Raw genomic sequence first — 27,149 nt, 5'->3', positions numbered from 1 at the left:
GAATAAGAAATATCTTAAAGAAATCAATGTGATTCTGTGGAATGTATTGTGACCTTTCAAATTACTGCTAGCGTTATGCACAATGTAAAATTATGATAGAAATTATATAAATACAAGAACTTGCTTAACATTTTAAATATCTGACTCAAAAATTATCATGAGAATGGTGCATATTTTAGGATCCGATGATGTCTTTACCCACTGCTTGACTTAAGCATGTAAATGTGTCAGAGCAAGCGTCAGAGACAGCTCACGGCTGGTGGTTCTGTGTGCTCACAGCTGGCAGTGGGCAGGAGCTGTGCATGATGGATGCATTGCATGGGGACCCACCAGGTGCGGGCTTGGCCTCTGCTATCACAAACATGCAGAGCAGGCAGATGAATAAAGCAAAAGTCAATTTTGGCCAATGTTCAGGTTTAAAATAAGCACTAAAAATAATTTAAAATCTTTTAAATGATATATTTATTTTTTGAAATGTGTTAACGTGTTCAGTGAGAAATTAGTCTTAGTTGGAAGCAAGTTCTGTTGTTGTTGTCATGTAATATAAGCATTATACGCTAATTAATGAAGACCCAGAATGGTCTTAATTGAATCAATATTTGGAAGGTAATAGAAGAAAATATCTTAGTTGGCTCAGTACAAACCCGTTTATTGATTATCAGTTGTCAAGAAATTGCTAGGTTTTTATTTTTAATACTAATTTGGGACACAAAGCATTTAGGACAACAAATATCAGCAGGAGAAATCTATTTCTTGCCCAGCTCTACTCACACTGCAGAGTAATTTCTCTATAAATAGGTTACCTTCTACTGAAAGGTCAAAATAGAAGTAGTCTTCTATTGCTGGACTAACACTCTTTAGAAAGTTCAAGTTGTTTTATTGTGTATGTGTAGAGAACTGTTGGTGTGGGAGGAGATGTGAGTGGACAGGACAATTCCACCAGCTTCCCCACCACCAATCCACATCCTGTCCACTTTGCTTAGATGTGTTCGTGGCAATAAACCAGACCATGCTTCTCACACATGGCCTTAGCTTTTCTTTTGTAAAGTGACTGTAATGTTTTTTACAGTCCCCTGGTTAGTGTGGATTTAATCTTCACCATTATGTTGCAGCACCATTCCATGCTGCCATGTTACCAACTTGATGCCAAAGAGAACCAGGAGGGACCAAGGGGTACACAAACTCCAAAAGGATCAGGTCACTGACACTGCACTGAGCATGGCAGCTACATGGCCACTGTGATAGACTGGGTTTTTAATGACTTTTGTTTCATTATGGCAATGCAATCAAGATTAAAGGAAGAGTTACTGCATGCTTTAAGACTATAATCAGAATTAATGGTTTTCATCTCTTAAAACCATTAGATAGCAAACCAGAACATATATAGTTAAAAAAATGTGATTGACAATGATTTACAGTGCTACCAAAATAGAAAAAAAAAAAAAGGATATTGGTGAGGTTCTGCATTTTTGCTACCCTTTGAGAATAAATGCTTTAGTAAGTATTCTATGTCTGGTTCCATCTGGTCTCATGTCTGTTCAACCACCCCACATTCTAGTAAAGAGAAGTTGCCAAATGCACTCATTTTTTTTTCATCCTTTATTCAGTTTTACTCAAGATTAAGTAGAGTGCAGTGGCTGAACTTCCTCCCTTTTTGTTCTTTTTCTCCTCCTAGATTTGTGTCTTCAACTGAAGCTGAAATATCCCAACCTCTGGGACTGTTGGGAGGAAGCAAATGCAGAAACTGACAAAATGTAAAAATGCACTAATTTTATGTTTTACAAAACAAATAAACAAGCAAACAAAAACAAAACAAAACAAAAAAACAAACGCAACAGCCCTGACCATGACTAAAGCATCAGACAACTCTGAATTGCATAAATACTATACATCTTCTTCTTATTAAAGTATCTCATATCTCTTGTGAAACTGTATGTGCTAGTAAAGCTATTCATGAATTCCAGGTAGCAAATAATAATTTGATTTTATACTGGAAAATGTGGTTTGGGACTGTTCGAGCCCACCTGTAGGTGTCAGTAGATAGCTATTAATGGACTGGAGTGAATAACATTTTCCTTCCTCCAAGCTGCTGTCAACCTACAGCATTGTTAAGCACGACTTCGGCCAGCCCATCTCCATTCTAGAGTTTAACAAACATTCACCTTACATCTGGTAAAATGACTGCATTGGTACTTGGAGTAAATTATATTAAAATGGAAATTTTCTACAGGCTAAAAGCCATTTTGCCATTGCAAAGTATTCACAAGCTTTCATTAAATATTTTCTCTTTTTAATTGCAAATGTCATTTTGGAATGGCTCTGTTTTACTGCAGATAGTAACATATTAGCTTTTTTTCCTCCAGGGGAAAAAAAAATGGAATCTTCCCCTCCAATCAAAGGCAATAGAGATCATTTAAATAATTTCTTTAACAAATACGCTTTTCTTCTGCCTATGAATGAAAACGTGGATTTGTCCTTTGTGAACTAATATTTTTTAAAATAAAAAATAAGTGATTTCTAAAAACAATTTTTTAAATTCCTATTTTCCAAGCAGGTTTCTGACTCATCTTTATTCATTTTTTTTTTAATTTTTTTATTTTTATCTGGAAGGGAGGAATATAGATCTGATGGAGGACATTAGCAATGATATGTATTCCACTTATTTCTGACTGATTGATATAATTGTAGCTCTCCAAGTCCCATTATGATTGCAGGATTAGATATATACTTTTATTTCAGTTTAGTATTTTGGAGCAATGCCTTCTGAGGAAGAAAGAAACTAATAATTTCTTGTCACTAGCAAGATGTAATTATGTGTATTTATATTTAACCTTTCCAGATACTACTCATTAACATTTACTTAGCACAGGCATAGTTTACATTTTGATATACTGATTTTGTGTAAAGGTTGTAATGACTATGGTAATCTTTGACTTGCCACTGTTCCCTTCCTGAAAATACTGGGGCTATGTCAAAATATTAACTTGGGAGAACAGGAGTATAGAATTTACTTTCTTCTGTTAAACAGTCCAATTTTGACAGTTATAGCAATAAAATAATGAAAAAAAAAAAAACACAACTGAAAATCATAAAGAAATATCTTAATGGAGTTGACATTATGAGCTGCTCATAGATTCACAGAATAGCTTCTGCTGGAAGGGACCTCTGGATGACATATGGCCAAATCTTTTGCTCAACCTTGGGCTGGCTTTGGCATTGGATATCACTATGAGGCTCTTGAGGGTCGCCATATTATTTTCTCTCAGAAAGCATGGGAAGGCGTTGCCAGAAAGATTGCCACCCATTTCCTACCCTGAATTCTCTGGCTCTTAGATCTTTCCCAGAGGCGTCCATAGAAAATAAAAATGACATGTATAATTTTAGGTTGCAATAAAAATAAATCCATAGTCATGATGATAACTATTCTAATTATGGCCTAATTACAATAAAAGCAAGGGGGATATTTTGAAAGACAGTGTTTCTTAGAAGTGAGAAATAATGTTTACTTGATTATGTTTACTAGATTTTTCCCTCTTCCCCAACTCCTCTGTTCACTGGAAAAAAAAAAGAAGAACAGCTTAGGAAAGAGGAAAGAACAGTGACTTGAATGCATATGTGTAGGCATTCATTTCTGACTTCTGTAGGGCTATTTTAGTCTTAATGAGGTATATTTTTTTCCAATGATATTACTTAGTGGGATTGCATTAAATTAATATTTCACCATGTATTGTGCACTTGGAACTATAAATATACAGAGTGCTCTATCTCATGGCATTTGTGCATAGGCTTTTATTTTATTTTATTTTATTTTATTTTATTTTATTTTATTTTATTTTATTTTATTTTATTTTATTTTATTTTATTTTATTTTATTTTTTGTATTTGTCCGAGAGGTAAGGAAGCTACTGACTTTAAAAATGCTTGGTAAATTTTCCTTTGCAGACTTATCTTTGCTCCCAACAAAGAATAAGCTGTGAAACTGATTATAGTGACTGAGAGTGAGATTTAGAGTTAATTCGTCAGCACCCTACTTTTGCATTTTAGAATTAATTGATGAGAAACTGGAGGAGAAATCACAGGAGCCGTCATGCCCGTGGCACCTGATGCTGTGGCAGAGCCTTCCTTTCCACCCAGCTTTCCTAAATCAGACTCTGCCATACCTGGCAGCCTCAAGCAATACTAGGAGACCCCAGATACTCAGCTGAGCAATGAAGCATTACAGAATATATATATTTGGTCATTCTTTTGAGAGTTCTTGAAATATCTTACAATAAAATCTAATATCACATTTGCATTAAAAATGGCAGATACTCATGATCCTACCGGATCATGCCATGGGGAAACCTTTCCTTTCAGATTTTAAGCAGCAGTACTTAGAGAAAACTGGAAACAATCCATAGAAACATCAGTTCACAAGTCGTCATACCCATATCTGCCACCATCTGACCGTGGAAGTTTGGGTCAGGCACTATGCTGTAAAGGCTGCTTTTGAGTAGAAGTATCATATGACATTGTGTAGGGTAGCTCCAGCCCAAACTTATAAATTCTGGAGGGTTCATGTTTAAAGAAATGCTTTGCTGTCAGCAAACAACAAAATAATTGCTCTCTAGGGGATGAAAAACACTGGTTAAGATGCAAACACACATAAAATCCCACATCTTTTAGAGAATACTAACAGTTTGGTACACTGGGAGTTGGCAAATTGATCTGTGAATCTGTAGGTAGTACAACAAATTTCTGGCTATTTCTGCATCTATACAATTTGAAACAAAGCTTTTAGATTATTATCATTCAGGGTATGAAAGCATTACATCTTGCCCCTGTCTTAAAGCTTCATTTTGTGCTGAAAATACTCAGAGCCCTTACAAGATTTCCATCTTTAGCTGTGTGCAAGTAACTTCATGGAGGCTCATGATGTCCATAGCTGGGCTGAAGGTTTCATTTTCAAAGCTTCTAGCAGACTCTGCTTGGTAGTGCTGGGCAGACCTGCTGGCTGCACTTGGACAGTTCATGATAGATACTTGATAAAATATCATTGAGTTGCCATGAACAATATAAAAAATAAGATGGAGGTATCATGCTGATAGTTTGATTCAGAAATTTATCCAGCAGCATCCCAGAGGAATGGTGAAGGATGCTTTACTACTTTCATTTCATCTGGAGTTTTCATTATCTGGTCTCCCAGTCAGAACTGCTTAACAGATGGCACCTGGAAACTCTGAATGACTGCAGATCATTCATAGGAACAGCCTCGGTGTAATCATAAATGTCATCACACAACATTATCTGGAAAAGGCAAATGAGCTGTGATCAAAACTCCGGCTTTGGCTTCATGAAATATTAGGATCTAGGGATTTCAAATCATGTTTGTCTCAAAGACTGCAAGACTTTAACCAGTTTACCCTTGGGAGGGTGTTTTGTGCAATATCATCTTGTACAGAAAAAAAGAAAAATCATGCTATTTCATGTGAGATTAAACGTATGTCATGATTTGGTCTTATGAGCTGACCTGGCCAACACACAGTTTTGGAAGTTCTGACATGAAGCTGCTTCACGCCAAATGTAGTAAAAAATATGCATGGGGGATACCCTTCATTGCAGCTAACCATAATCTTAGAAACCTAAAAGATCTACCTGAAAACTGCTGGATGAGCAACTGTATGTGGTGAGATGTTCTCAATCCAGAGTACATACAGAGAACTCTGGGAGATAAAAACTTGACACAAATGAGATTTCCAAAATGCATGTAGGAATTATGACAGTATGCAAGAAAAGAGAAAAGTGTTTTTGGGGAATGTTAGGCTGACCTACTCCAGGTGTGTCAATCAAAGAAAGAGGTGTAGGTCAGTCATTAGGACCAGCTGTGGGCAGGAGTTTAAGTTCAGCTTTAGAGGGCAGCTCAGCTTTTACTTTGTATTACGTAGAAGGTGGTGGAGAAACTGTTCTTGGCTGGAGCATTTCTGCTGATTTAAGGTAATGTTTTTTATGGTGTTTTCTTCTTTCCTTGATACTGAGATCCTTAAGAAACAAGCCTCTGCTTTAGCAATGTATGAGATGTTCTTTAAAGTGTTAAAAATAAGCAGAATTTGTGCTTTCAATGTCATTTTGGCACAAGTGTTTTGAGACCGTGAAGAGCTGTGAGCTAGGTACTCTGGTTAATGAAGTGCTCTTTGACAATTAATTTATCAGATTCCATTCATTATTCCATAACAACAAAAACGAAAAAATAAATGTTAGTGTTGAAAGCCTGGCTAAAACACAAAAGGGGAGGAGGGGATTCAAACAACTGTGCATCAGCTCCTGTGTGTTGTTGTCAGGGATTTCCACCTCATGCTTCCCTGTCTACTGAAATTGGGTTTTTTCTATGGAAGTGAGAAGTTCTTTTCTCTCCAAAGCCTCAAGTATCCTGGAAGTCAGATGCTTTGCAGGGTAGATCCTATTGGTGAAAAGCTAGCAGGATTGACCAGAGGTTTGTGCTGCACCAGGCTCCTGTAGGTACAGTGATACCACTAATAACAATCCATGTCTGTGGTAAATACATAGAATTTCTCATCTGTGAATGTTGGTCAAGGAAAGAAAAACAATCTTGTTGAGAACAGTACATGTGGAAGTTGTGTTTGGTTTCCTCAAGCTTTATGGAGGTGTTTACTTTGCTGCTAGAGGCTGAAATCTGTACAGTTTAAGAAACAGCTTGCTTGTGTATAGAAGCTGTCAGCTCAGTTTATGGCTAGTTCAGTTTATGTGGACTCTCATCCACAACTTGGTTCCCAACATGAGAATGAGCTCATCCTTGTTGGTACACAGGAACACAGAGAGTTGTTCAGTTTCTGCTGAAGAATAATGCAGGGTCCCTAAACTGCTTGTGGGGTTTGTCAGAACTGGCTGCAGTCATGTTAAATGCAGGGGGCCTATGTTCTTCTTTGAGAGAACTGTGATTTTCTTCCAACCCCTCCTGAAAAAGAAATCCTAAGCATTATATAGTTTAAAGAATTATCAGATGTATGAAAATACAAGCATGTATGTTTCTATATCCTTTTAATAGCCTCTAGGAGGATTATTTCACTTTCCAATGCTAAAGGTATCATCACTACTGCTGTTGTGTCATGGTGTGTGCAGAGTGTGTGACCTGAGGGTGGCCTCCAGTGTTTCTTTCTATTTTTTAATTAACGTTCATCAGGTTGATAGGTAGGAAAAGAATTGTGATTTTTATTTTTTTTTCTTTCCTCCCCCTTACTTTAATTTTAAATCCCAGGCATCCTTTCATTTCTAACGTACGATGGAACTTCGACGCCTGAAGGCAATGCTGCCCGTCCTTGATTTGCTTCTTTTATTTATGGGTTCAATATATGAGCCAAAAGCAAAATGTTTCCTTTGGATGCTTGGTGAAGAGGAAGGCTGAAGCAGAGCTGAAAACGTGTCAGTCGGGAGGCACGCTCTCACCTCTCTCAACACTAGGTGGCAGGCAGAGTGTAGGGATGCGCTGCATAGGAACTGAGCTCGGAGCATCCGCCCGGAGACACCGAGCGGTGCCAAAAGCAGAGTTAATTTGCAGAGACGCAGAAGTAACTGAGCAGTGACAGGCAGTTCGCTGCGGGAAAACCTGGGTGAAAGGGACAGGAGCTGAACTGACACTGAGCTCCGAGGAGCTGCCTGTGGCATGCACTGGCTGGGCAGGGAGCGGGCGCAGATGATGTGGGCGTCAAGCCGGAAGCTTTTGGCTGGGTGTTCAAGGAAAGACACCAGCAAATGCTTGCTCTAAATATAATACAAAGGAAAAAAAAAAATAAAATCATAGCTCTCTCTTCTATACTTTTGTTGTTTGTTTGTTTTTAATGTAGATGGCAAAAGTACAGAATAGTTGTCAAGCAACTGCAGCTTTCAGTTTTGGTTCTACATCCCACATGGCTGTTACCAATTTTATCTTCCTAACTGTAGCAAAGAGGAAACAGTGGCAGCTCATGCGCGTATTTATAATTAAATGTACGAGTAAAAACAAAACCAGTGCTTGGAAGATTTCCACTGACAGCAGCCAAGCTCCCTCTCTGTCCTCAGTGGCAAATGCAGATATCCTCTGCCTTATTGCAAGGGGGAGTTCTGCTGGTTTGGCATTATCTAGAGGGGAAAAAGATATACCACCGATCTATGCCTTTAAACTCAAGCAGATGCTCTTGGCGTTTCTCTAGGGAGTGCTGCTAACTAAACTCTCTTCCCTTTGCAAACCTGGGTTTGGATCTGTGTGTGGGACTGGCATTGGCAGTGCCCCCTATGGGGTGGTCTTGCAGTGTTAACTTGTCTCTGTTGCTTCTGCATCAAACAGCAGCTTTGTGAAGAAAAAAAGGAAAATAAAAAGGAAAAAAAGTCCACAGTAAATTCTGTATCTTGCTTAATCTTCTTCCTGCTAAATATGAGGTAATTACAATGAGGTCACATGCAGGGGCCCAGGGTATTGATTGCATTGATACAGTGAGAGTAATGGTAACTTCTGCAAGCTGGGAACTTGTCCTTTAACTCTGGCCTGTAAAGGCTGTCAAAGAACAATCTCTAACTGATTTAATCTTATCCATTATAGACTTCCACTCGTATTTCATGAAATAGCACACATTCATTGATGTTGCTCCTTAAGTTTTGGATTCAAGCCCCTTCCAAGAGCAAGGAATGAGCAGTTTTTCAGACAACTGCACTTGGTGTCCTCTAATTGGGATGCTGTGATGGGACAGATGTGGAGTTCTTGGCTAATCGCCTTCAAGAGAAGCAGGTAGGGTAATGAAAGGAGTATTGATCTGTGTACCAGTGAACATTGCTCCTTTGAGTTAAGGAGATTGATTGAAGATATTTGAGTTTCTTCAGTTTAAAGACGATAAAGGAGTTGTTGTGTTATTGCAAGGAACATGACAAATCCCAATTTCATCAAATGTCTGCCACTCCTCTAATGTGACTCAAAAGCAAACATAAATCTTTGATTCAGGCCTTACTTCATGGATATTTTATTATCCTTACTCCACTGGATACATTTTTGGTGACTTAAGACAATCCTGAGCTTAAATGTCATGGGAAAAGCAACTGACAACAGAAGACTTCTGGATTTTGAATGTTACTGTGCATTCACTCCATGCAAACAGCATGACATACTCAATTTCGGATGCTACTAAGAGCTCTGAAAGAACACTGCACACTGCCTTCTGTATCAACAAAATCATTGAAATGTATTGCTGCAGTATCAGTGGGACTTGTAACAGGCTTGGGTAGTTTTATCACCTTTTGAAGAAAAGCCTACCATTGTTTAATAAAGAAGCAAACAAAGCCCCAGATTAACTGAAATGCAACAAAATCCAGTTTACAATATAAAGAACTAAAATCAAACCTATTTGTATAAACATGATGCTTCTCTGAAGCATGACTTCTTTTAAGATAGCTAGTTAATCAAAATTCCCTAGAAAATAAGGAAATGTATCTTTCATAGAAGTGCAAAGCGACAAGAAAACACAAGCAAGCCATTAAAAGAATCCTGAATAAATAGCTTCAAATTACAATGCGCTTGCAGGGGAACAAACAGTTCCTGCAGGAAGAATTTGAGACTTTTCTTTCTGCTCCAGCAGTCAGCTTCCTATGAATGTTATAGGTAATAGGGGGAGTTTTTAAAGTTATTAAGATGGATCCCGTGTGTGTTCAAACGTTCACTGTGAATTTATGACTTGGGTTCTTAATAGCATAACACCATTGGACAAAATACCAGGCTCTTCATTTTATGCAAGTGGACTGTCTGTCCACCTGAGGTTTATTTATCCTGTTTCACCTCTAATTTTACCTTGCTTTGACTGTATTAGGGAGCTGTTAGTTATCGTGGTGAGCAGAAAAAATGCAAACAGAAGTGTCAAAATAGAGATTGGACTCTTCTTTCATCTGTGGTTCTATAGATACTTGTTAAATGTCTGCATGTTCATGCAGTGTAATACTTTGAGTGATCCCTTCACCTGGTTTTGTATGCAAGCTTAAATATGTATTGGCATTTTAAATTATATGTTCAATTTTAGGCTAGTATCAAATTCTCCTTTTGTCTACGTGTCTGTTGGCACAGCTCCTCACCCCTCTTGTTGCTTCATATGGATCTAAAAGCCCCTGAGTGAGGTCGAGCACATTGGTTTAAGCACCATTTTTATATGCAACCATTGATGTGGCAGTGTTGAGTCTGGCTGTTGGCCTCACCAGTTACTTTTGTTTGGCATTCAGCTCATAGCTCACAATAAAATTTGTGCTGTCATTTTACTTTTAGTTCCACAATCTTTGGCGGGGGGAAGGAAGAAAAGAAGGAAATAATGAAAAAGAACATTAATTAAAAAATTTAATTTGTTCAGCAGAGCTTTGGGAAACACAGAAACTTTCACTCCCAGTACATTCAGCAGAAGCAGTGCATGTCTCTAAATATGGCTGGAGCAGTGATGCATGCTGTTATTAGTTAGTCATTACACACAAAATCTTGAATAAAGGCAGTTTAATTAAACGACTTTCCTATTCCATGCCTTTCTCCATAAAATGTGCATTCCAACAGGAAAGGAGGCTCCGTGTGCATCCATCACAATATGTAGCTCACAGCTTTGCTTTTTATGAGTAAAATGGATGAAAAATAAGAATTTTCTTCTATACTTCTCTTCCATACTTCAGTGGAACTTGGGATGATTACTTCTTTCAGCAAGGACTCGGATGCTTTATTCTGATTATAAGAGTATAACTAATGTTCATTGCAACACATATCTGCATAACTACACAGCCATCATGCAGCTTCAGTGGTAATAGATCTTGTACAGAGTGTAAGTGGCAATAAAATTCCAGGAGATATTCATTTTCAGGTGCTAAACTCTTTCAGAAGGATGCATGTTAGGAGGTCATGAGGCTCATCCTTTAAGTGGTTGCCATAGCTCATTCTTAAAGCCTGAACAGTCAGTAAAGAAAGATCGCTGCAAATGAAATATTTCAATAGACCACGTTTTTAGCACAAATAAATAAGTTTAAATGGGATGTCAGATGGTAGACCTGCCAGGGCACTTTCTTTAAAGGCTACAATAGAGACAGGATTGGTTTTCATGAATATGATGAATATTTTTTCAAAAGGAGGAATAAAAGGGAAAAGAACTGGTTGTTCTAACTTGGACTAATGTGATGGTGGAAAGCCCAGTAAAAATCAAACTTGTGTGTGAGACGCAGAGATTAATGGTATGGTCAGATTGTCCAGCATGTTTGAAATATGAAGCTAAACTAGGTAGATGGTGGTGGCACTGATGCTTGCTGTCCTTCTGTCTCTGAGAAACAAGTGTTAAAACTGTGTGTCACTATTCAATTTCCAACTTAAGAACAGATGTTCATACAGTGGTTGTTGAAGTAAACAGCATGGGATGGGAGCTGGTAGGGAAAGAAAAGAGTTACACTGTATTTGAATGATCTGTCAGCTAGTTCTAGGGTTGCAAAAACAGGTGAAAACTTCCTCAAAAGCATTTTAGCTTGTTTGAATCTCCATCTGCTTAAGTCAAGTAACATGAAAGGCACATAGCGGTAGAATGAGGCTAAAAAAGCACTGATGAAAGGGAAAGTGCCTGTAATCTTACTAAGACCAGCTGCTGTGTATATATCCCAAACTTGTTCTAGCATTTGTTTCTTCACAGCCTTTCCAACAGCAAGGCAAACTCTTCTAGCAACCTTATACTGGATGTGTGTGAGTTGGAGCGTGATACATTTATTATTAGGTAGTTTGCCATGAAGTTTGGATGAGTGAATGTGCTGCAGATTGCAATTAATGATATTATTTTTCAACAGCAAAATCTCATACTGTTTTTTACTCTGAAGTTAAATGTTTCCCAAAGAATCAAGTGAAGTAATGTAACATAATTTATGTTCTTGTTTGAAGCTGTATCATCGAGTTCATAACTCCTATCAGCAGCTCTCTTATTGAGCAGGATTGCCACTATCAGTGATGGTTTTATATTAGATTTTTATCTTATACAAGCATACAATTTTTCCCCCAGCTTTTTATTGTTTCCTTCTGTTGCTCATTCTTGCAAACCCCAAAGACAAACAGCTGAGATTGCTGGGGGTGAGGCAGAATCATTCATTACTCCAAATTCTGGTACAAAAAACCCAGGGGATCAGAGTGATTTCTGCATGCTGAAAGACATCTGACTTTATAGTTCAGGAAAAAGGAGGGGAGGGGGGAATTCACTTGCAAGCTTTCACAGAGGAAACACAGGATGAAAAACATGTTGCAGAAATAGGAAATTAGAGATTTATCTGGAATTACTTCTTTTAAATTCCCAGGTGAGCTGAAATCTTCCTTAAGAAATGGAGCATACCCTGTTACATTTTATTAAATAACTCCCACTGTAATATCTAGCTCTGATGCAGAGAAGTTTGTATGTAGGGTCCTCAAGGCACTGCTTTTTAACCCCCGCTTTATAGATAAGATGACTAGCATTCAGGAAATGTGAAGAAAGGTGACATCAAGTGTCAGACACTTGAGCCCTGTGGGTTTTTTTGCTGTAGGTTTGCATTTCACAGTTCCCTGATGGTAGGTAATTATGATAGGCTACCCTGTCTTGTAACTAATAATTTAATTCATCCTGGACTAACTGTTTCTCAAGTAGAAGTGTGATGATGGATGCTGCTCACTCGCCTGGGTGCCTTTGTCTACTTGCTGTGCCTGTAGAGTGAAGAGCTGCCTTGCAGCTGTGGAAGGGCAGCTCAGCACTTCTGGCTGCTGCTCCACCAGTGCCTCAGGGCATCACATGGATTCCTGACCCTACACCTGTTGGGCAGAGTTGCATAAAGAAACACAAACAGGAGCTGTGCAAGCACACTCATTGGAGGCTTGGGACAGTTTTGGTAGATTTACACCTTAAGCATATCCAAATAAATCTTTTCATTTTTAACTTCAAGAGTTCAATGCTTGATGAGGGTATCACTGGATTCCAGTACTTATTGTTTTCCCAGAGCTGACAAACTGACAATGCCTACAGTGCTGTGTGGCATTTAAGCCACCCTAGCCCGCACTATCTAGCAGCAAGAATACTGATGATTCTGTTTCTTCAGCAAAATATGGCCTTGTGAATAACTCAGAATAACACCTAGCAAGCATGCAAGCAGCAGATGTGCTACCGTGTTGGGCAGGAGGTAAAGCTTGCCACTGTCATGTTGGAGAGACAACTGTCCTACTTACATGGTGATCCAAGTCCAGTACATGGCTGGAAGATCAACTATGAGTGTTGTGGTATAGCACAATCACTAAGTTTGAGAATACCTGGGATGTTTATACAGTGTATGCCTTCATTGTGAAACAATCAGAAAACATCTGCTTCAGCCCAAGCAATTTTCATTTTTTAACAGCCACAGCAATCTCTAAGTTTTATGTGTATCATGACTGAAAGGAGTGGCAAACCATGAAGAGACATTTCACAAAGTAACTCAAGTCTACTGAGCTATTGCAATTCAAGTGAGACTATGGATGGTATGTTATTACAGGATAGCTTGACTACCCACGTTTCTTGGCATACTTGATCTCCTTAGGGAATTTAAATATTGAACTCCAATTAATCTTTGAAGGATGCACATAAATCTTCAGGAAAGTGAAAGCAAGCAGATCCTAGTTAGATGGGCTCAGATAAGACTTTTGCACAGTTTCAGTTCCTGAGTTGTAATTCCCCTTAATTTCTTTTTCCTCTCCACCAACCTGACTCCTCCCACAGTGCATTTGCTCATCTGCAGACCTCTAGAACTAAATCATATTGACCCAAATCACAGCATTGATCTCTTCTAATGTCACACTCCTGTCTGGGTCAATTGCACCATCTTATAGCTGATACTTTATTTTTAAAGCTGTTCCTTTCACTTCTCTAAGGTGCAAGTGTTTTACTTGGGGAGAATTTTGAGAAACTGCTTTTGTTTCACAATGCATGTTGTGAATTATTAAGTCCTTTGGCCTTTATGTGTTGGTGGACCTTTCTTTGATATGGTTAAACACCTGAGAGGTGAGCCTCGGGGCTTTCCTCACTGTGGGGTATAAAATATGGATTGTTTCTTACAGGGAAGAAAGCCCTCACCTTTGAAATGTGTTCAGTGAGAAAAGTGTACAAGGTTACTGCAGCCCTAGGGCGACAGTAATGTAGGCTCCACGAGCTACACAAGTTTGACATTGTTTTTCTTTTCTAAAACAAAAAGCTGCAGCAAAACAGAGCACTGCACTTTACTTATCAGTGGGTGACTTACCGAGATCTGAGATACAATGAACTTCATGATTTAACATCTCAAAACTAATACATCACTAAGGAGTTTGAAGCGTTGTTTTCATAAGATGAAGACCTTTGCTTTTAGCTGAGAAGAGGTTGGGAGCACACTTTCAGGTGATGGGGATTGTTCCTTCTGCTGATTTTCACCACAGGGTCTCTGAAGATGCAGAGTAAGTTGCACTGGCATTTGGGGGGTTCTGTCAGGGCTGCACTGCTAAGCTCTCTGATCTAGCTGTCTTTTCTCTATGGCACTAATGTAATGACAATTGCAAATCAATATTGCATTTTTCACTGTTTATGCATTACTGATTAAAAAAAAAGCAGGTTCTGTTTTACTAATGCCAACTGATTGATCCTCAGCTTGCTCTACTGAAAAATACTAAATGTCCTAAAAAGATGAACTGTATTAGTGTTTGTTGCCATGCTGTAATTTGTACATTAGGTATTTCTCTAGGACAAAGTATAGCTATGCAGTGCAACCCTAAGTCAAACCTTGGAAGCTGAGCATCTCTGCTCTGCTAACAAATCTTGACAAATTCAGTGCCAAAGGAGACTGTTGGGGTTTCTGATTCTCCTTTACCTTCAGTATGCAGCACTGAAAGGCTGTTCCATGGACCAGGGCATTTTGTTGCTATACTTCTAAAAAGCAAATAAAACCAACTTCCACATTTCTTATTTATTTATTTATTTATTTCCTTAATGATTTTAAAATCTCCAGAAGAATTTAAATCTATTCTGTCTGTTTTTGAATGCACTTTTACCTTTGCAATGAATTTTATATATGTAGAGTGGAAAACTGCTCATTGTTGAGAGGTGCTCTCTAAGCTTCCCTGTTAGAGAAAAGCATTGTCAAGTCAATCTGCTTCTTTGTATAGAAGCTCTTCCTGATCTTGTATTATTGTAAATAAATAAATGAATAGATAAGCAAAAGATTGTCCTAAAATCACATGTGCCTTTTTATGGTAACCACAGATTAATTAGTTCATCTGCCTAATTAATTCTGCTGAGCCTCTTCTTTCTTTTTCTTATTATTTTTAAGCAAAGAGGAAAGGGTTAAGTGCTTCATCTTTTTTTCTTCCCTTATTCTCTTTAAGATTGTGGTTTTCTGCCTTGCAACTGTCGTTGTGTTCAGTGCAGGTTACAAGGCTGTGTAAGAAGAACGTATTGTCATGATCATCAATACAGTCATTTCCAATCTGAGTAAGAAGAATCCAGAGTCAGTCTCTGCTCTAGTCAATATGACTGTACAGTCCTTGGAAGAACAACTTTTTACATTTTTTTGGAGATGCCTGAATTTCATTAGCTGAAAATGGCTTGAGACTGGAATACAGTCACAGAAGAAACTCCTCTGAACTCTTTAGTTCCCAATTGCTCAGAGTTCATTTTCTTGACTTTCTCTGCATTTGTAATAAAATTGAAATATTAATGTACAGGGAAGCACTGCATGTGACTAACTTTTGGTTCTGTTTGGAAACTTTCACTCAAATTCCTAGTAGCCTCTGTACATCCCACTGTTGGACAATATATGTGACTCCTTCTCAAGGGTGACTCATAGGCAGGGAACTAAGGGGCTTTATTCACCTGGGGAAAAAAAATATACTTGGCCTGAACTGAAGTGATGCCTATGACTTCTTCATACTCCAGGCCAATATCTGAAGTATGGTTTGAAATGTGTATCCTTCCAACCTTCCTCCTATTGCTTCCCAACACATTCAGTGTGTTGAGCTAATGACAGTATCTTGCTAGGAAACACTGTGTTTCTATAATTTCTATGGCAGTATGTATACTCTTTATGCTTGTGCTGCTGGGCTGGGTAGGATCACAAGAGAACCTTTGGAGAACAGCATGTCAAAGCAGGCAGTTATAGGCAGCTACTGTTGATAAATGAAGTGTCAGACCTTTAATCATAATCTTTAATCACATGTCTGACTTTGGTTTAATTATGCATAAATGCTGCAAGCAGTCTTGAAATGATATATGCTGTCAGGAAAACACTTAAAAGTGGTCCAGGACTATATATATATATATGTACTTAAATATCTTACGTGATGTTTCTTCAGAAGTATTCTGTATACATAGGGTCCATCTAACTCAAGAGGATGTGGGGAGACTGAGAACCTTCTGTGAGTCCAGGAAGGTGATAGGTCCATTGAGCTGTGCTCTGCCCTGTCTAGCATGTGCCACCATAGCATGGTAACGACTGAAGATCTGCAGATGACAGAATAGTTGTGACTCTTGGTTTGGTAGATGAAGGACATAGAAAGATCAAAGGGGAGGAATCTGAGCAAATTCTCTCACCAAGTTCAGGTCAACCAAACCTCTGTAGCAAGAGCAGAACCCTGGGAAGATGGCTTGAGGATTCCAGTGCAGAGATACATAGTGTTTTCCCCAGTGCTTCCATGATTTGGCAGAGATGTGGAAAGAGATAGGTGAACCCAGGCTGTCAGTGCCTGGATACAAGACTGTGCCAGAATTCATGGGATTGGTACCCAAGTAATTACAGAGTTTTCCAGGTTCTGAGATTAGACTGAAAAGTTATAGAGAAAATGATTCCGGGTACTGGTGGTGAAAGGCATCTAATGAACGAACCTATTATCAGGCATAGTCAGCATAGATTTGTGAAGGGAAAGTCTCGTATTCATAATTACATTTCCTTCTTCAGTAAGGTCATTCACTTAGTGGTTGAAGGAAAAGTGATGTAATCTTCCTGGAATTAATAAGGCTTTTGAGAATATCCATCACTGTATCTTTCTGGGCAAATCGTCCAACTGTGAGGTTAATGGACGTGTGCAGTGCTGGGTGACAGACTGGCTCAATGGTAGAGCTCAAGGGGACTAAAATAGGGCTACATCTGGCTTGTAAGTGGTCACCAGTTGGTCATGCAGGAATGTGCTATGAAGAGAATCTGAGGGCACTTGGGCAGTCAGACAGGAGAAAGGGAGGCTGAGGTGTGATCTCATTCCTCTTTGCATCTCCTTGAGGAGGGAAAGCAGTGGGAAATGCTGGGCTCTGTCCCTGGAAATGGCACATAGCTTTTTTTGAAGTAGTCAGGCAGTTGGACTTGAACTCTGTAGGTCCCTCTTGACTGAAAATTTGAACTAATAGCTCAACTGAAATACTGTATTACTTATGGGTGATGGTGGTTTTTCTGTGGTGTTTTTTTTTTTGTGTGTGTGTGTTTTGTTGGTTTTTTTTTGTTTTTTTGTTTTTGTTTGTTTGTTTTTTCTATTTTTGTGTGAATGGATGGTATTTTATTTGGAATAAATTGACTTTGAGTCATTTTAAATAGTTTACTGCCAATTCCTGGAGCATCCCCCCAGCAGCCAATTGTGAATGGAAACTGCAGTCTGCAGATGTGGTTTAAAAACTTTTGACACTCTGCATTTACTATCAGGATATCCCTGAAAAACAAACAACTAAAATCCTACCCTAAATGAATGCAGGAAAGACTGGAGTACCCATCTCATAACTGCTAGAACTTAGAATTCTCTTCTGTGTATTGTGTCAGAAAAGTGCAATTAGGTCTGAATGTTTTAAATGATGGAAAAAGAAATGCATTTATTTGTGATTATTATTATTTTTGTAACTGCACATTGTTCAAGTATAAGAAGTTTTGTCATTGCCGCATGTTGTTGTAGACCTGTAAGTACCCATAGCAGTATATGTAGCATTGAGATTCCCTCCCCAGAGGTCTCTTCTGTGCAATTAGTATCATGTTTTAACAAAGAAGCAACTGGGGGGAAACTCTTCATAGCTCTGCTAGAGAATTAGATGCTTGATATTTGAGTTTCATACCTTTTCTATAGATTTCTACATTTTTCCACAGAAGTAACAGAATAAAAACCTGAAGGAATTTATTAAACTGAGTGAGGAGAGCAGTGTCATTTCTTGCAGAATGTGTTTTGCCATATTGTCAGAAAACAGGGTTATTCTGACAGTGGAAAAATGGAGATAGCTATGATTTAAAGGTGGAAAGAATTCATGACAGGAGTGGAGATCTGTCCTTGCTGGGAGCCTGCACGATGTACTTGATCATGGGTATTGATTCAGCCCATCAAAATGTATTGTAGTAAATGTAATTTATGCTTTGACCTTCAGCCAGCTCTCAGCTGGAATGGAAAAACACAGTACAGATACTTACTGTTGGGTCTACTTATCACTTTCTCTAAGAAAATGCAGGATAGATGTATGAATTCTAGCAACTGAGCAGTCTGGAGAGAGGTGGAGACAGGAAGGACTTTCCAGTGGAAAAAACAAATAGAAATATCTCTTCTGTAGGCATTTATGCAGATAAAATTCATCTGTAAATCTTCAGATAAAAGTAAAATATAAGTCTCAGAGAATAAAGACACCTGCCAATTTTTTTTCAGTTCAGTTATGACTTTTTTTTTCTATTACTCAGTGTTATTATTGATGGTCTGTTTTAGACCAATTTACTCATCTTGGAACCAGAGGAGTAACTTCTAGACATTCAAGCCACACAAATGCTGAATCAGAGCGGCGGTTTTTCTGCAAAAATTAACAAAGTACATAAAGGATGAGAATTCTGTGAAAATTAATTAGGAGAGGAATAAGCAAAGAAAGTCTTAGACTAAGATGAGGGACTTTTATAGTGAAGTTACTGTGTAACTTGTCATAGTGTGTAATGGTATAGGTGATTTAAGGGCTGATGAGATTAAACGCTTAACTTTTGGTGCAGTTGTGTTTTATACAGGTTGTTTGTACAATCATAGAATGGCCTGCTTTGAAAAGGTCCGCAATGATCATTTATTTTCAACCCCCTGCTATGTGCAGGGTCACCAGCTACTGGACGAGGCTGCCTAGAGCCATATCTAGTCTGGCCTTGAATGAAGTATTGCTATACCAGGTGACTATGATCTCCCGATATGCCAAATAAAACATGAATTTAGGATGGCTGTGTGTGCTTGAGGACTATGAAACTGTAAATGACATACAGGGATGCCTTTGTTACAAAAACTTTCTTATTCTCTGGTGGCATGCTGGCTACGAACAGTTACTTATTTATAATTCATTCATATTATGTGAACTATTTCAAAGAAGGCTGTGGAATCTTGCATTTTATCAGAACTGTTTTTCTACCTTTAAGCTAGACTGCTTGTGTCATTAACTCAGCTGCAGACTGATGGCACTGTGTCTTGTTAGTACAGCATGGAAAAAAATAAAGCAGTGGTAAGAAATGCCTGCATCACCCTGTGGCAGTACACTGTGTACATTATAAGATGCTTGTCCTTCATGTCATGGTGCAAGAGGCTGGTGTACCAAAACTTGTGTTTTGAGGGGTGAAAGAGACAGACGTGTATCAGAATAAATTCCTGACTGAAATCCCTGGGAGGTTTGAGGTGTTAATAATGTGTGGTGCCCTTGGGATGTGAGGCCATACACATGAGAATCTCTGCGTGGTTTGAAGAGGACATGAAGTGCTGATCAATGCTTTGTCTTCGTATAAATATGAGTGTTTGTGAGGGAATATTCTGGGATGCATCTGCAGAGCATGAGTTGTGGATCCTGAAGCGTGTAATGGGAATCCTACTTATTCTTTGGTAGGAAGAAGGACTGTGAAATAATGTAAAGAGGGAGTGTGTGCAAGTTTAGACAGAATAGTAATGTACTGTGGCCTGCAGATCCTCTGTGCGTTTCTGGTTGGCTTTTTTTAATCATCTCCAAAAATAACCCCACCAAACAAAAAAAAAGCCACCCAAACCCAACAACAAAAGCCACTGAAAAACACACGTGCAAAAACCACTCAGCTTCTTCAGAAGTGAAAATACCACAATGCTAATCCATCCTCATGGCAGGAACAGAAAATGGCACATCAATTATTTGTCCTGACAAACTAATGAGAACAGGGAAAGGTACAATCTCATTACCAACTTAATCTTCTGGCACTCCTTGGATGAGTTACAAGTGATTCTATCAATCTAGAAACAAAAGGATTATTTTGGGGCCAATTACTCAAGCTCAAATACTCTCAACATATGAAGCGGGTTGATCTTAAAAACACGCAGCACTGATGACTTGTAAGGTGGATGGTATTCTGCTGGCAGTGTGTAATTTGTTTCTTTAATGAGTTTATTTGTCACGCCAGTATGCATAGACTTCTTCCAATGTGCATGCCTTTGTTGCTGCTGTATGGTGTTTGCACTGTCTCTGACTTGTCTGGTATAGAATCTAGCTGAACTTTATCTGACTGCTGTGAATCTACTTTCATAATGAGGTTCGTGTTTCTTGGTTTCACACAGCTCCCTGCCCCTTTTGTTCCCTTATTGGGTCTTAATTAGCTGGAATGGACTCCCTGTGTTGTGGGAAGGTGGTTGTTCTGCATTTGTTTGGTTCGGGGTTGTCAGTGTAGGTCCCTGTTTTCCCTTTTCATCCCGGGTGCTCTGGGTGATGCTGCAGAGGTGAGGGTGCACTGAAGTCCTGCACATCCCAGCAGCTGCACAGCAGCAGTGACCTTTGGGTAGCTGCAAGAATGGAATCAGAGAGCTGTTGGTGCTGTTGACCACAGCTTGGGCACAGGTGTCACTCACAGTGCACTTGATCAGAGGGAAGTGATTTCCAGGTGGAGTGGGAGAACTGTATGAGATCACACCATTTAAAAGAGAGAGAATGATTTCAGTTGGACACTATTTTCCCTCTCAGAGTTTTTGAACTTCTTAGAAATATGATCTGATCTGCACTCTAAACAGCCCTGGCAATTTAGGGCTGGTAAGGGGAGATGTTTGCATTAGCTGTAGCAGTGCTTTTCCATTTTGGCACATGCTCTCAGTCGTCCTTTATTTTTCCTAGTGCATTGTTAAAGTACAATTCTTGATGTGTGGATTTTTTTGTGTTTTACTTTTTAACAGATAGACTTTCTTTAAGAGGTAACAGTAGCCTGGCTGGTGAGCTGGAGCATGCCTGATGTGGCACTAATGAACAAGGCCACCCACCTACTAGGTGACCCATAGCTGCAGGTTGCTCTTTCACTTAACACCTTCTGTGCTGCTCAGCAGTGTTCTAGCTGCTGTCAGCTTCTCTTGTCATTTACCTCTAGGTTTGTCACATTTCCCCTGTGTCAGGTAGGGATTTGGTGTCAGCTGAAAAGGACTGGGGATGTGAAATGTGGCAAAGGTTGACTGTGTCTGATGGTCAAAGCAGAGTGAGGCAGTGAGGCACTGTGGGACACAGTTGTGCTGTGCAGCTTGCAGCAGATCATGCACTTGGGCTGTGTTTGTGGATAGGCTACAGCATATTCCACTGCAAAGAGGTGGTTTCCTACTTGTTTGTGACCCAGCATTGAGAACATAGTTGTTCTTACTATTTGAGAACATTTATTTATTTATTTATTTCTCCTGGAAAAGCTAATTGTATCGGGTGAAAATTAACAGCTGGCCAATGTACTGTCCTCAGGCTGACCAATTATTTCCTTAACTGGCAAAGCAAATTCTACTGAATAAACATTAATTTTCTCTTTGAAGAGCCTTGACCTGAAGGACGCGTGGATTTTTAAGAAGTCCTTAGACAGTCACTTCACTTCTTTCTGCATGTTAATCACAAAGCACATATAAACCATTAAATATCATTGAAGATGAGATCCAGTACAAATGCAGAAGTCTGTTCAATTTCCTTATAAAGTAGTGCTGAGATCCTATCTACACTGCTGCACAAAATGCAGATAGGTCCCTATCAGAAAGCAGTTGTACTCAACAGCACAACAATTCAAGAAAATGGCAAAAATCTAATTACTGGGATTGTCTGTGGAGATAAAATGGGAATCCCTTGTCCATGGTGATGCATTAAACATTGTTATTAGGAGTGTTTGCTTTAATACTATCAGCAGGCAAATGCTCTTTGATGTCATTATGGTACCATGAGCTGCCACTCAAGTTTTTGCTGCTCAAGTTTTGGCATTCATCTCTGAGATGTTTTTGGTTTTCTGCTCTCAACATCAGAACTGAGGCAGATTTGCAAAGCTACTGTGAGTGCAGGGAGAGCTAACATTTACTGATGGTGTTTGTACTGTGACTGTTTATAGTATCTGCTCTTAAAATCCCGAGCCAAGTTAAGGTCCTCGAATATCTTGTTAAAACGTTAGTTCTCAGAGACTTTATATACAGTTAAGAATAATGGTCCCTTTGCCTGAACAGTCAGTAACAAGCTTCACTCAGGTTCACGTAGTGAAAAAGGTGAAACAATCTGAAACATTTTGTTACTGTCTTTGGTAACATAGTCTTGTCCTGCAGTTCCTCTGTGCCTCTGGAAATGTAAATGCTACAGTATCCAGAGGAGAGAGATTATCATCTTACTTGGCATGTGTTGCGATGCAGTTTTGGTTCCCTTCCATTGAGGAGAGAAAAGTTCCAGAAGGGCCTATGGAGTAGAGTTTTGCTTGAAACATCAGCCAAGTTTAAGGGGTTTTATTGGCCCAGCAAAGAAGGGGCTCAAGCAATCCAGCCTTCCATTGCCTAAAAGTAATGAGTAGAGAAGATGAAATGTATCTCCTTTTAAGCATGTGCTGTGGCAGAATCAGAGCCAGCAGACACCCTTTGCTTCAGAGGAGATTCTGTGCCATTATAAGGAAAAGAAATGAGAGAGGGAATCATGAGAACTATTAAACATTTGAATATTTTGTCCAGAGAAGCAGAGGGCTCTGTCCCTTGCTGGAAATGTTTAAGACTTGGCTGGTAACATTCCTGAATACCTAATCCAAGGCAGTGCTTCCAGCAGAAGGTGGGATGAGATGATCTCAGGTTCTCTTTTTCATTCTGATTCTTTACTCTCTGGGGTCACCCACAGGGATGCCATACAGCATAGGTGATTTTTCTCTCCCTTTCCACCACTTCACAGAGAAAAGGTTCTTATGAGCCTCAGGTTAAAAGTAGTACAACACGATCTCCTGTTGGTTGGGAGTTGGCTTTTTGTGCATTAAAATATTTTCTTAAACTTAAAATACAGTGCACGGTTTTCCAAACAGATATCCCCTTAGGCTTCTGCTTGAAGGAGTTTGATACAAGAATCCTATTTCAAAGTGACTTCAGCTATGTTATGGATGTATCATCAGGAAACATTTCTGCCAGCATATCACTGGTTGCCTACAGTGAATGGCAGCCACATGGGCCTGAACAGTTGTGAGCCTCTAGCCCTCGTGTCTGTTATGTGAAACAGGCACATTTAAAACCAAACAAAGTATTTTCAATGTAAGATACTGCAAGGTCTGGAAACCCAAGAGTCTTTATTAATTGAGATATATTTCTTCCTGTGTTTTCAGTAGGAATATAGATGTTGTTTTCAGTCTTACTGGTATTGAAATCCTTTTTCCTTCTTCTTTTTTTCTTTCATAAATGGCATAGGTAATCAGTGCTGTGCATTTGAATTATACTGGAATTAAGTTTCAAGTGGAGCAGCGTGCTAGCTATTTCATTATCTCTGAATTTATTCCAGAATTATGAAACAACATTTTCAAATTTCATTTTCCTGTGTAGCTTCTTGCAATAGTACTTGTATATTACAAGCAGAGTTGCAATATGAGCCCTTTTAATAGATTAATTTGAGGAAGCAGTCATTGAGAGGTTCCAAGTTCAGTCATGAATACCTATCTATTTGCATACCTTAACTAGAACAAATGGATGTCATCAGTTAGTCTTGGATTTTCAAAGGAGTTCAGGAAGTTACTTTTCTCTTTGAACATCTGTAACTTCAGAGAAAATATCAGTTTTTTTTGCCGTGACTTTGCAGTTTCATAACCATCAAGAGGAAATATTGATTATGTAGTAACTAGTTCAGTGACTCTGTCCTTTTAAGCCTATCTTCTTGTAGTTATCTTGAAGACTTTGTTCTCCACTATTGTGTCCTCAGATCATCAATTCCTCTTATGGAATATTTCTGAAATTCTTACTAAAGAAAAAAAAAAAAAAAAAAAGAAAAAAGGTCAAAATCTTATCAGCTATCTTAAATGCTGTGTCTTCAGCCAGTCTCTCATCCTTTATCTCTCTGACTTCCTTCTAGTCCTTTTTGAAGCTGCTGAGGTTGTTGCCATTGTCTCTGGTGCTGACAGCCCCATCAATTTTGTATCCCTTCACTGATCCACTTTCTTCCTACTGCATTGAGATAAAGCTTTATTTATTTTTATTTCTGATGACTTTCTCTTTGTTTTCTGTCTGGTGTCAGCTCTTATCTCATTGCCCTCTCATTGTCAGCTCCAAGTGCTTTAGTGCTTTGTTATGGAGACAGTTCCAGACCTTCAGTACTAGCTCTCATGCCCATCTCTCCCTCAGTGGTAGCCTGGATGCTTTCCACTGTCAGTGCTTCCTAGTTCTGTCCTAACTTGCTTGCATAATTAGAAGGGTAAAATAATTAAGATGACTGCTCAGCTTGTGTTGGTACTCTCCAAGGTGAGCAGCCATCCTCCTTACAAACCAGATATTGTGTACTGGGGTTTGGTCAGGAAACTTCTTCTCTGTTATGCTCTAAGAATGTGGAAACCTCCACATGAACCTGGAAGGTGCTGGGTGTGTGTTGTGGCAGTGATGCCAGGCCCGTGTCCTGGTGAATATCAGATGCCAGCTGTGGCCTAGTGATTCTCAGCATCTGTACCCTCCCTGCTGGGAGACTGATGCTGTCTGTAAGGGAGAACGCTGCACAAGGAGACCAATATATTCAGGCAGTCTTTGTTACACTCAAGTGGATCTTCCTGCCACTAATTTTCACTGTTTTTCTTGAAGTACTTCTTTGCACCGGCTTGATTCTATTCCTTCTGAATTTGTTGGTTTTTCTGCATTCCCATTAAGGATTACTTCAGCTTCTCATCTCTCTTATTCCAATAATCCATTTATTCCTATAAAGCCATTAGTTTCATTTCTGCTGCTTCAGAATGATCCCTGCTCTTGCTAGCAGAGCCTGAAGACTTAAGCCCTACAAAATGCTGAAGTTCTTCAGAGGCAAATACTGCAGTCTTTGTGACTCACCCCCTCTAGGCACAGTATAAAGCCTCTCCATGTGAAAGAATCCACCTCTGTTATTTTCAATGCTAACTAAAGGCACCTGTTGCTCTCTCCAGCACAATATACAGGCTTCTTGACAGCCTGAGGGATATGTTTAGTCAACAGGCACTTGGTTTGAAACAGAAGCCCCCATTTCTTTAAATATGTCCAAGGACAAACAGTTGCTTTTGAAAAATGCTTCAAGAACAGAGCAAACGGCCTTGTCCAAACAATCATAGTATTTAATTCTTTTTTCTTAAATGAGAGTGGCATAAAATGCAATGTAGTCATTGCAAGATAATTAACATCACTTCAACGCTATAATGTGCAAAGGTGCATTTGATCCCATTCCTATAAAGACCTGATTATATTATGGTAATCAGTCTTTTGAGATGCTATGTTACGAAAAAAAACCTCTTTTGAATACAACACAGAAGCAATTCGATTCTTTTGATCAGCAAAAATGTCAATTACATCTCATATTTGAGCTCTGAGATGACATAAACAAGTGTCTATTCCTTTCAATACTGCATGGTTAACACAAAGAAGTAATTAAACTATTTCAATAGCATATATCAAAAAGTATATGTCAAGAATGCCAATGAAGTACCAAATCATACCCAGCTTCTGATTATACTCTAGATTAATAGAATAGAGTTTCACATCAGTTGGGTAGTGGAATACATACTTGGAACATTTTCCTTCCCAGTAATGTCAGATATTCTTCCTTTTCCACCTCATTTATGCATTCTGAGAAAGGGCAAAGAGATTTCTGGAATTTAACCGGTAGGAAAACTACAGAACCAAATGTCCAGGAAGCTGAAGACCACTCCAAGTGAAGCCACCTCCTGTGAATTCTCTCCCTGCTGAATAAGGAAACTGGGAAAAAGGTTTAACTGAACTCTGTAAAACTGCATGCAAAATAGCAAACATTTGTCAACAGTTATAACACAACTTCCCAGAACAAGAGCCTAACAGGAGGACATAGTCTTGTTCTCAGACCATGTGCTGAAAGTGGGATGCTTAATAGTGTTGTTCCAGAGAAACTGAGATGTGCTTGTTTCTAAAGACTGTTTTTATCAGCTACTAAGAAGTGGACTAATTCTGAGCCAGGGCAGGGCACCAGTTGACTGTATCCACACAGACCAATATTAAGTGGGCTATCAAGAATTAATTTGAGCTAACTACTTAAGAAAGCAAAGGTTTTACAGCATCGTATGGTGTTCACACGTAGGGTTCTTGCAAACTCTAGCCCTGTGTAACATAGGCTGTGCATACAGCGCATCTATCTCAGCAGCCTCCCATTGCTTTGTTTCACTTGCCAAAATGTTCATGGTCTGCTTCAGCAGGCATACTTACGGAATAACAAAAATGCTTTGTGTATGTGTGACTGCAACAAATACTGGTTGAATGTCACTGCTGCATTTCTTTCAGAAATCCTGCCAACTTTAATTAACTAAGGTTTCTTTTGAAACACAAAGTGATTAGAAACTTGTTTGCAATCTGTTTGCATTGTAGTATACAAATCAGAACATAGGCTTCCTTGTGTCTTTTGGACAGCAAAACCTGCTGTCTGGATTTCTACGAGTGAATTTGAACTCTGGCCATGTTCTCTGCTTCATTTACCTTCCTTTTTTTTTTTTTCCTTATCACAGGTCTGGGGACACTCACAACACTCAAAGATTTGGGGAGCAGTAATTGCTTGAAAAATTGCATGCAATTGTCAGAGCTAAAAGCCTTTTTTTTTTTTTTTTCTTTCCTTTCAGACACACTTGTATCATTTTAGTTTATCCATGGTTCCTTCTTGTCTTCTGTTTGTGAGCACTTGGTATCTCCTGTTCAACAACTTGGCTTCAGTCTGCTTGTGGCAGATTGCCTCCAACCATTGCTGGATGGTGCTTAG

This window comes from Excalfactoria chinensis, chromosome 9, assembly GCF_039878825.1.
Source record: "Excalfactoria chinensis isolate bCotChi1 chromosome 9, bCotChi1.hap2, whole genome shotgun sequence".
Lineage (NCBI taxonomy): Eukaryota > Metazoa > Chordata > Aves > Galliformes > Phasianidae > Excalfactoria > Excalfactoria chinensis.
Note: the sequence above shows the minus strand (reverse complement) of the source record.